This window comes from Papaver somniferum, chromosome 4 (genome assembly GCF_003573695.1).
Source record: "Papaver somniferum cultivar HN1 chromosome 4, ASM357369v1, whole genome shotgun sequence".
Lineage (NCBI taxonomy): Eukaryota > Viridiplantae > Streptophyta > Magnoliopsida > Ranunculales > Papaveraceae > Papaver > Papaver somniferum.
Genome location: NC_039361.1, coordinates 9,385,308 through 9,397,234, shown reverse-complemented (window position 1 = coordinate 9,397,234; position 11,927 = coordinate 9,385,308). Strand labels below are relative to the sequence as shown.

Here is an 11,927-nt window from a genome sequence, read left to right as displayed (position 1 = left end):
TTTGCATTGAAAAAAATAAATAAAAAATAAAACAAAAAATAAAAAATGTTTGCATTTTGTTGCTAAAGAATTATGCATTTTCTAGGATGGCCTAATTCTTGGGGCTCATTCTGTTGGTAAATGCTTCAATTCTCCAATCCTAACTCGATTTCTGTATGTTAACAATCTCATTGCCGGCTTTGCAGTCATCACAAATTTTGTGATTTTGTATCGTAGTATCCTTGAGAATTTAGGCTCCTTCATACCACCATAATAATAAACTAACACAGATGGATTTCACCAGTTTCCAGTCTTCCAGTAGAATCTTTAGATGCATTACATTTAACCAACATTTCGTATAACATGAGAAGTGGTATGCATTAAAGGCAACGTCGTTGTAGAAACTTGGAATTGGATGATGATGCGACAATTCATGTCAAAAAGTTGCAGTACTATGTCGAATCCTAAAATTTTGACCCCTAAAGTCAGTCTATGACCGACTATTCAAGTGGGAGAACCTTTAGTAGGCTTTTTTGGCCAAGACAGTCAACACCAAAACGCAAATAACTAGTAACCCTTCTCGGCCAATATTCATTCACAGAGTCAGTCTATGACTGACAGCTGCAACGTTGTTCACTCACAGAGTTGTTATCGTGATTGTAAGGGTGGTTTGCTTCATGAAAACTGTCAATCATGATATGAACTGCTCATGCTAGATATAAATTAGATATGCGCACGTCTTAAAGAAAAACACAGAAAATGCAATACAATTGTTTCTCTTTTTTTTTTTTTTTTGAAAATCTGAATCATCTGATATATATATATATATACTAGAAAATAACCCGTGCTCCGCACCGCGTGATTACATTTCTACACTGCTCGTACAAATAACCCACCAAAGGAAAAGCTATACAAATAGCGTCGCCCTCCTACCACACATGAACTGCGACCTAAAAAGGAACATATAAGGCTCACATTTGGGACTGGGGTGATTCCTTCACCATGGCAAATGTTCTCGTGTGCATGTCATGCCGACAATCCTTTCAGTTGACGATAGTTATTGTGTGGCATAGTCGTGTCACGTGTTTAGGTTAATCTGCACATCGTACATAGTGATTAATTAACAGCAAAAAACTCATCTTTAAAGTCAAATTGGTTACAATTTTTTGTTTCTAATCTCATATTGATCTATGTGTTAGGAAAAATTCATCGAAATATGATTAATTAACATCTAAGGAATGATGTAAACTAAAACAAAAAGTGGTACATGAAACTGATACTGCATAGTTATGCCGGCAGTTGAATTGGGTAAATGAAACAAAAACACAATGCAAAGAAGGAAACTCTTAAAGGTAACTTGATGGATGCCGAGGCAGGTATGTACTTATATTTTCATCCCAATTCCGACAAAAATTAGTAAATGTCGAATAAGTGACCACAATACTGTGTAATTATAGTAGTGGTACACTGTATGCTAATGTTAAGTGTGCATGGAAGGAATTTTTTTTTTTTTAAGTAAACCAACTGTTTATAGATTTTTAAGTATAACAAACTAATTTTAATGTATCAGATTTTTACATGCACCTTTAGATAATTCAGCCAAGGCACCGTTGAGCTTTGTTTCTGAATCCATTAACCTGCCACAAAAAAAAATTATTATTAATCCTTTGATATGAACAAAACTAAACTACAGTTCTGCAAAAACAAATCAATGCACACGATTTAAACACAATGAGAAGAAGACAAAAATCCTAAGATTAAACCTGTGCTTCCCACCGTGAATAATATAGTTTAATTCAAGTTAGTCTCACAATTAGTTCAATATCTGGTCCAGTGCTCAGTTGTCATAACTTAGCAACATTAAGTTAACATTTTCGATCTTAATTTTATTGTTCCCTTAGCACGAAATAAAAGATCTGTGTAAATGTAAACAACCTTACTGGTCAACAACAATGAAAGCAATATTAAAATGCATGGCAAGATTATTAGACTGAATATGATTAAATGGGGGTCTCTCTTAGCTAGGTTTGCTGGTACTCATAGAAGGAGCTTTCGAATCCATGGTTGATAACCCGTTCGCACTGGGATACATCTCTTTGCAACTGCAATATTTTGATGAAATATTCGTACTGGGTTAAACCTCTTTGCGACTGCTACATTTTCATGAGATGTAATCATCTAGCTTTAAGGAATCTCAGAAGTTTAATTTACATATGTTTGCTACCTGTGTATCCAAATATCTCCAATCCTTAGCGTAGACGTCGACTAAATTAACTCTGTGTGCAGAATCTAGAATAATTTGCTTTCGTATGTCCACCTAAAAATTGAAGTAAGAAATAAGCACAGAGAGAACGTCGTTAGAGCACACAAATAAGAAAATGAAAAAGCATCAAAAGACTAAGACGGCACAGTCTAATTCCCCCTATACGTTGCACTTACAATACTGAAATTTGCACTTTGACTAAACCAAAATGTAACAAAGCTAGGAAGTCATCGATTTAATAATCATTCATAATTTGAAAAACCATAAACATTCAAAGACATGACAGGCAGTTTTTATTTTTTTTTTATTTTTTTTTTGGCAAAAAGGGCATCTGCCTGCTAGGAATTCCATATAATAATTTTTCAAGCAATAAAAAATACTAAATTGATAAAGCATTTTGGGGAAAGAACATTACCTGGGATGATATATAACATCAAGATGCTCAACTGATCTTTGTTGACAGTAGCACAAAAGCAACAACTTTCTTTCACCATTAATGGGGTTCCGCCTGAAGCAACCTTAAGGATTAATACTGAAACAGAAAAGAAAAGTTCTACATTAGATATCACGATTTCTTCACAGCAAGGGCAATGAATTGGGATAATAACCTGTAACAAATCCAGTTTATAAGCAAGTGCAATTACAATCGACCAAATTCCTTCGATGAAGGATAATGAAAAATCTAAAAAATTGGTAACTATACTAACATCTGTTCGAAAAAATTACAATGAAGAGCAAAAATTAGATAGCGGTTTGAAATCTCAGAGGTTGCTATGATCGGTTTGCTGAGCATCGGCAGTTATCTAATTTGCGAAACAAAAAAAAGAGTATGGGAAGTTACATAGCCAGTGTTTGAGAAAGTGGGTGAACTGTTAGGGTAAAATCGGTTAAGTGGGGGTGAAAAAGTAGTAATGTTAATTATGTGGGTCTAGAATCAATGAGAAAGCTCAATTTTAGAATACTCACACCACAACTATCCACCTCAGCTTCTTGTGGGTCGGAATGAAGGAGAATTGAGCATTGAGTTTCAATTACCATCTAGTTAGATATATATTTACAAGGTACAGTGCTTCTCTAAAGACCGAGAAATAAAACCGGATAAAAACCCCCTCTCACATTTTTTTCTTCTTCTTATTTATGGGTCCCAGTGGACCCAGCTCCTCGAAAGACGTGCAGGGATTTGTGTGTGGCGGTTTTTTTGTGTAGTTTTTTCTCGATCTGCAAAGACTTTTTGTAAAAGGTAATTGTAAGCGGTTCTTCCTTAATTAATTTGTTAACGTACATTCTCATCAAACCTTCTCTAGCTGTTGCTACAAGAAAGCAATGGACTATGCCCTATTTTCGTTCAAGTAATGAAAGTCGTCTTTTCATTAAAAAAGAAATACAAATAGAAAAGAGATTTGCTATAAAAAAAAATAAAAAATATTAAAGACGGCTAATTATTTTTGTTGTCGAGTCTTGTAATGTCCTTTTTTTTATAGAAAAACTTAGGCCAAAAACAGGACCTAAGAGGAGTTCCCAGTGGAGTGTATGCTTACTGCAGCATTACCACTCCTAAATATTAAGTTTTTACAACACAAAGCTAATTGAAACGAACTTTTGTTTTAAAGTCTATTAATTGGGGTAAGCCCGATAAGAACAAAAGAGATAATCTGCTTAGGAATACTAGTAATAGCAGTGTGTTAAGAGCTCGGCATAGTATGATAGCTTAGTTGATATCTTCCTTGAACAACTTCATGATAAAACATTGTGAAACGATCAAGAGTGTCCCTGGATTCCTCCTTAATTTCCACATTTATTTGGTGCATTTCCTTCACCCATCCAAATGCTAGATCTGCTTCTCCTGCTTCTCCCCATTGTCCAAGTATCCTAGATATCCTCTAGTCCCAATGATATTTCCTACAAAATCCATGGCAGTTGGTGCAGTGAAATAATAAGAGGTATCTGGGTCCTGTAGAGTGCATATGTAGATTTGAATCCCATGATACTTTTTCCGATCAGTAGGACACTGATAAGTTCTGTTTGCAATTGTTGTATTGCAAGGATTTTGTGACTGATAGTTATGATTCAGGATGTGGTTCAGCAAGTTGTGCACCCTGTTGTAATTGCAAAGGTGTTGTTTTATGCTTGTAGTCGTATTTGCAGCATTAGGGTTAATGTGTTTGAAGATAAAATCACATCTAGCTATCCAAATGTACCAGCAAGCAGTAGCGTAGATAGAACTGTTTTTGCTAGTTAATTCAGAAACCATCCAAGTGTTAACATAATCCATAAAGTTTGTATTGCAGTCAAACTTTCCATGGTTTGTGACTATTAGAGAATGCCATACAGTAGTTGCAGCAGAGCAGTTTAAGAACATGTGTGTCATGGTCTCCTCCCTACAGTTGCAGATTTTGCATATGAGATCAATATAATGCAGTATACTTGCAGGTTTTGCATTTGTGGGTAAGATACAATGAGAACATTTCCAGAGGAAAATTTGGATGACTGGAGCTACATCCATTTCCCATAGGATCTTCCAATTTTTATTGATTTCATCATTTCTGTATATATGATCTATTTTTGCTCTATATAAGGATTTGGCTGTGAAATCCCCAGATTCATTGAGGTTCCAAACTATCTTGTCCTCATCCTCAGGATGAGCGACAATAGTTTGAATTAAGGTGACTATGTCATGGATGAACCAAGTACCAAGAATAGTAGTCATCCCCCTGATGGTAATAATATATGTTCAAACAGTTTGATATCCTCTGTCCAATCATCATGTTTGTCAGGTAAGGAGTGGTTTATGGGTAACCAGTTATCCTCCCAGATTTTGATTTTCCTATCATTGCCAATTCTCCAAGAGCTATGTTGTTGTAAGTTAGCAATGCCTCCTAGAACACCTTTCCGTATCCATGAATCTCCATCTTTTGGCTTAATATCCATGTTTAGGAAATTTCTTCCTAAGAGATACTTTGCATCCATAAGTTGGTACCAAAGAGATTCCTTATCAGTTTCCAATCTCCATCCAATTTTGGAGATCATGGAGCTATTTAAGATTTCCATATACTTGAATCCCAACCCCCCAAGTCTTTAGGTTTGCAGACTACTTTCCATGCCTTTGGATAGTAACCTTTTGGGTTCTCTAGACTCTTTCCCCAGAAGAAGTCTCTTTGAATCTTATTTAGGTCCTGACAAGTTTTCTTTGGCAGTTTGAAGCAGTTCATCTGGTAGATACTTGTTGTTGAGGTGACAAAACTAATTAGGACATGTCTGCCAGCAGGGTTTAAAAGAGTTCTTCCAGCTTATAAGTTTGTGCTTCATCTTATCCACTCCAGGCCTGAAGGAAGTGATCTTGCTTTTGTGAGTGAAAAGAGGGGAACCCCGATATATATCATGCAAAGGAAGAACCTGGACACCCATATTGTTGCTGATATGTGTGCTTAAGATAGGGTCAATGTTGTTGCTGAAGAAAATTCCTGATTTATTGAAGTTGATCAGCTGTCCAGAAGTGACACTAAAGATTTGGAAGATATCCATGAGGTTTTGGATATCAAATTTGTTGGATTTGTAGAAGACCATGCAGTCATCAGCAAAGAGAAGATGGTTGATTGATGGGGAATTCTTGCATATTTTGATGCCAGTAATGATCCCCAAGGTTTAAGCATGGGATAAAGTTCTTGATAGAGCGTTCATACAGAAAAGAAAGAGGTAGGGAGATAGGGGATCACCTTGCCTTATCCCTCTAGTTGGTTTGAAGAAATTGCCACGAGAGCCATTGAGAAGGACAACAGAGCTAGTAGTAGCGATGCACTGAAATATTAGGTCACACTAGTGAGAGTTGAAACCAATTTTCTGCATGATAGATATTAGGAATTCCCAGTCAACTCTGTCAAAGGCTTTTTCCATGTCAATCTTAATGCATGTACAACCATTATTTCCTTTCTTTCCTCTTTTTGATCTCATGGCATGAATAATTTCATGAGAAATAGCAATATTGTCGAAAATTTGTCTTCCTGGTATGAAAGCAGATTGGTAGGGGGATATGATCTTATTAAGATATGGTTTCATTCATTGGGATAGAAGTTTGGATATTATTTTGTAAGTGGTGTTGCATAGGCTAATAGGTCTGAAGTGGCTGGGGGAAGTGGGGTTGTCTGTTTTGGGAATTAAGGAGATTAAAGTTGAGTTCATTTCTTTGAGGAGAAACCCTGATGAAAAGAAATGATGGACGATCTTGACAATATCAGTACCCAATATATCCCAGTTGTCTTGGAAGAAGTTTGCAGAGAACCCATCAGGGCCTGGTGCTTTATCTCCAGCCATACTAAAAACAATGTTCTTGATTTCCAGCATATCTGGTTGCCTGTTGAGGTTGGTATTACCTTTATGTGTAATGGTGGTTGGAATGAGGTTTATGATTTCAGGGTTGATAGTAATATGTGTTAGAGCATTGCTCGGTCAACCTGGCATGCGTTGCTATCTCAAGCATGTTTGTCAATGTTAGTGGTCAAAACTATGAATCTTGATTTCTAGCCTACATAGCTAAGTCCCGGACTAGGATAGAAAAGAGTAGTTGAGCTCAAGGACTTCATGGAGATTCATCATACAACGAAGAAGATCTATACAAGGAACCGTGGAACTTCATCAATAAAAAGGTATGTGGAGACTTGAACTTATCTATCACTCAAAAGTGTATCTCTTATATATCCTACTTATTATGAGACAAAAGTCTTATGCTATATAGACTAGATCATACACATTTGACATTTCGAGCTGAGCATTCATTGCTTATCTTTTTCTCGAAATCGTGTGTTGGTAAAGCGTTTCTCTTTGATCAAGTTTATCTTCACCTGGTGACGAAAGTCATGAAAAGTTTCAATCACTTTGAGAATTGCTCTGACGTGAATCGATCTGTGAATAACGGCTACATAGCATCCTCTGAGAATGTGTCAATGATTGAAATGAGAGTTTAGATTACATAACCATGTATTCCTTGAACCGAAGTTTTCAAACTTTGTTGATCAAGAGAAATCGGAAGGATTGTGGAATTGGCTTGCCAAGTCCGCGAACCCAGTCTGCGAACTGTCGGAAATTCTCGACCGAGAATTTCTGCTGGATTTTCGAAAACTCGTTTGTTTGCTAAGTCCGCGAACCCAGTCCACGAACTGGCGGAAGTTCTCTTTCTGAGAATTTCTGATGAGTTTGGAAAACTCAACCGGTTTACTTAAGTCCGAGAACTTGTTTGTGAACTTAAGAGGTTATGATCTAAAGATGTGCTATGAACATGAACTTAAATTACTAAGGAATGCTTTATGCAAACCGTGGCTATAAAGTTCATGAGCCGATTCAATCGAATCGAATCATCTTTGTTTCAATTGTGTCTTGTGTAGTTACATAAGATCTCATAGCAATTGAACAACTCTTTAACTAGTTCATTTGAGTCACTTGAACTAGTTATGGTGAAGAATAACAAGGTTAATATGAAATGCTCATATGGTTAACCTTTTGTGTTACTTGTTGAACCAACATACACGTACACGTTTGGGCACGGTTTTCACAAACCCAGTAAATGTCTACCCAAGTATGTGTGACAAGATAAGTTTTCGATCTAACGCTTGAGAAATATTAGCTTGAATCTAAATCAGGTTTTGATCTAACGGTGAATATGGATTGCTTTGTAACTAAGGCAAAACCCTGATTTGAAGGCTATATAAAGGATACATCTAGATTTGAGCAAAACTAATCCCCACACGTCTGTGTGATACTAGTGCGCTCGCTAGAGTCGATTCTCCTTAGGTTAACGACTTAAAGACTTCATTGGGATTGTGAAGCCAGACCGATACTACTTTTATCGTAGTTGTGTGATCTGATATTGCATCTTCTATCGTACGAGTACAATCGATTGATTGGCTTGAGTTCACGAGAGTTCTCCGATAGGAAAGATAAAGAAGTCACAAACATCTTCGTCTCACTGTTTGTGATTCCTCGACAAGCCGCTTATGTAGTCAAGAAGTATTGTTGAGAGGTGATTGATTAATCTAGGTTGTTCTTCGGGAATATAAAGCCGGATTATCAATTGGTTCCTTCTCACCTTGATTTCATATCTTAAGACGGAACAAAACCTAGGGATTATCTGTGGGAGACATATTTATCCTTTGATAGACTTTTCTGTGTGAGAAAGATTTGTTTATTATCAAGTCTGCGATTTTGGGTTACAACAATTCTTGGTTGTGGGTGAGATCTGCTAAGGGAATCAAGTGCGTAGTATCCTGCTGGGATTAGAGGCGTAGGAGTGCAACTGTACCTTGGATCGGTGGGAGACTGATTGGGGTTCAACTATAGTCCAGTCCAAAGTTGGAGTAGGCTAGTGTCTGTAGCGGCTTAATACAGTGTGTATTCAATCTGGACTAGGTCCCGGGGTTTTTCTGCATTTGCGGTTTCCTCATTAACAAAACTTCTGGTGTATGTGTTATTCTTTTCCTCATTATATTTTATATAATTAAAATAATACAGGTTGTGCTTTCGTGATCATCAATTGGAAATCCAACCTTTGGTTGTTGATTGATATTGATTGATCCTTGGACATTGGTCTTTGGTACTGTCCAAGTATTCCTTGTATTTGATTAGGACTCGCTGATTTCTATTAGCTTGAGTAATACCAAATCAAGAGACAAATATTAACTCCTTGAGATACTTTTATCTAGGTTGAGTCTGACTGTCTAGTTGATTCTCTAGCAATGTATTTCAGAGTTAGTCCATACAAATTGCTAAACAAAATATTGGGTGGTGCTGTTAGACCCCAGCATTTTCAATATGTTCAGCAGTGGCCATTTTAGAGAAATGGGTGGTGAAGCAGTTGACAACTTCATGATATTCAGTTAGCCAGTTTCCCTCATCATTCTGAATGGTATTAATGTTGTTTCTCCTGATTCTGCATTTGGTTTCTCTGTGGAAATATTCAGTGTTCTTATCTCCTAGATTTATAGTTTGATCTCTTTTCTTAGTCTTCCAGAAGCATTCTTCAATATCCAACCAATGTTTGAGGTTGGTTCTAGCTAGTTGTTCTGAGAATAACTCCTCTGTCCTCTCTATAGTAGTTTATGTGAAGCCATTCTAGGTGGTGCTTGCAGTCCTCAAAATTAGTCTTGATGTTCCCATAGACTTCTTTGTTCCATGTTTTTATATGGAGGTTGACATCCTTGAGTTTCCTAGCTATCAGAAAAGCACTTGATCCAGACAGTTTTTTTCCCGACATTCATTTATAATTCTCTTACAGTCTTCATGGTTCAACCAATGACCAAAGAATTTGAAAGTAATTTTACCCCTTTTCTAGTGAGGGTTAGAATTAAGAAAGATAGGATGATGATCAGATCCAATAGCCAGCAGATTGGAAATGGTGGTATTAGGATATAACAATAACCAGCTATTTGTTGCAAATCCTCTATCTCTCCTCTGCTCAGTAAATGCAGGTACAAATATTTTTTTGGACCAAGTGAAAGGACATCCTGTGCAACCAATGTCCACCAGATCCAACTCAAGAATTTTTGTTTGGAAACAGGAAGCTTCAGTGCTATCTATTGGATGAGCACTGTACTTTTCAGAATCATGCAGGAGGAAATTGAAATCTCCAATAATCATACAAGGAAGGTTATTGGATTGAGCAGTGGATTCTAACTTTCTCCATGTTTCCATTTTTTATTTCAGATCATAAGGGCTACCATAGTAGCCAGTGAATAGCCAAGGGGGGTTAGTTGATGTGGTGATTATAGCATTGATATGGTTTAGGGAGTAGTCAATGATATCCACTGCCATATTGCTTTTATAGATTAAAGCTAGACTACTAGCAGTACCTTTAGCCCCTCCTGGGTCCACATACCAAAAATTGCTTACATTTATTTCTTTCATGATTTTTCTTATTTGGTTATGCATATGTTTTGTTTCAGATAAAAATATGATATCAGGATTGAAATTATAGAGCATGCTATTTAGGTAATTTGTGTTTCTTTTTTTACCTAATCCTTGGCAATTCCAAGCAAGGGATGTAAAGAACTGCCAGAAGTATGAAACTAGAGGGTACTTGTGTGTTGGTCTCCTAATCATGTGTTCAAAGAAGGTATGACTTTGTATTGTGTGAGGAGTTAGTTTATCATAACTAGTGGAATTATTTAATTTAGAAGAGATATGAGTGCAGCTATTGTAAGAAATTAAGAGGAGCATTGAGATTATTACCTTGTGATTAGTGTTGTTTCCCTCCAAGGTACCATTAGCCAAATCCTGAGTTGGAGCATTTGTATGAGTAGATACATAAAATAGGCTCGCCACGTGGCCACACAGGAAGGCACAAAATAGGATTGAAGAATATCACTTAAAGATGTTAGTCAGTGACTTGTCAAATCAAATGTCAGAATTACCTCGCCATTAACTAATAACACAAACCGCGAAGCATCCTAAAAACGAATTACCTCGCATAAGGAACATAAACTGCGAAGAGTCAGTTGGAGTACCAGGCAAGACACCATCCACGAAATAAAGATGGAGGAAGTAAGGTTACTTGGCTAGAAAGATAATTTGCGAAGTAAGTAAATTATGGAGCAAGAAAAGAGACAGTTGTCCTGACAAACGCCCAAAGATGTCAGCGAAAGAAAGGGGAAAATTTCGTGGAAAATGATCTGGGCGAAGTATAAAGCATCTCCACAAGATCAAGGCGAAGAAAAATGAGCTGTACACCATTAGGGTTAATTGGTATATAAATAGGGGTCCTTGGGAAATGTATGAGGGGCCGAATTCTTTGGGGAGGGAAAGCTTTTCTTAGAGTGAGAGATTAGGGTTTCCTTGTACTCAAAAACTTGTATTCTTCACTACTTGTAATGGTTAATCAATAACGAATTTCTTGTCCAAAACCTTTATCATGTTTTAGATCTGTTTCTTCTCTTACTTGGGTGTGCTATTGGGTCTCCAGTAGTTACATTTTGGCATCCATAAACAGGTACTTAGATCGGAGATTCATCATCATCTAAGAGTTTGAGAAAGGTTGAAATTTCTTTAAAATTGTAGAAGTTAGAGATTTTGACTAGTTGTTTTAAAATTAGGGTTTTGTGGATCTTAAACGATTCATTCGTAGTCAAGACTAGAAATATAAGGGAGAGAGTGACCCTTGGGTATTGCATCGGAAGATTGAAGGCAAGAAATTAGTCGGAAGAGATCGAACCAAGGATCATTTGATGGCCAGAACACCAGATCGAGCGAGGCACTTAATAACGACGAGAAGAAGCAAACGTGTGGAAGCGAAGAGAGGAGGAAGAATGTAAAGGGAAGAAACATCGATTGCAGGGGAAAGACAAGGCGCGAACCAGTGAAGGAATAATCAGACCGATAAAGATGAATGTAGGGAAGGCTCGGTACACACTTCCGATACGTACACCGCTGTAGAGGAAGAAATGACCCATGAAGAGTTGGAAGAAAACATTGATGAGGAACACATGACGTTGTAGCAGATAAGGGAGACACTCCGCCTTGAACGGGAACGAGACATGGATCTAGCGGAGCAACATGCTCGGTTGATGAGGCAAAACGCTATGTTGGCGCTACAAAATCGGAAACTTAACGAGGAAGCAGCGGCAAACACCATGGACTCGGAAGGAAACACGATATTGTCATGAGAAGAAGAGACACGACAGAGGAGGTACGCCCGCGAGGACGA

General features: G+C 37.3%; 1 long non-coding RNA gene across 1 annotated transcript; it reads right to left on the bottom strand.

Moving 5' to 3' along the window:
* Positions 1-1,954: 1,954 nt before the first annotated feature.
* On the bottom strand, positions 1,955-3,034 carry LOC113273506. Its single transcript, XR_003322440.1, has 4 exons — positions 2,950-3,034; positions 2,658-2,774; positions 2,204-2,296; positions 1,955-2,081 (listed from the first exon to the last, which is right to left on the bottom strand). It is a non-coding gene; the product is annotated as an uncharacterized LOC113273506 (long non-coding RNA).
* Positions 3,035-11,927: the final 8,893 nt, after the last annotated feature.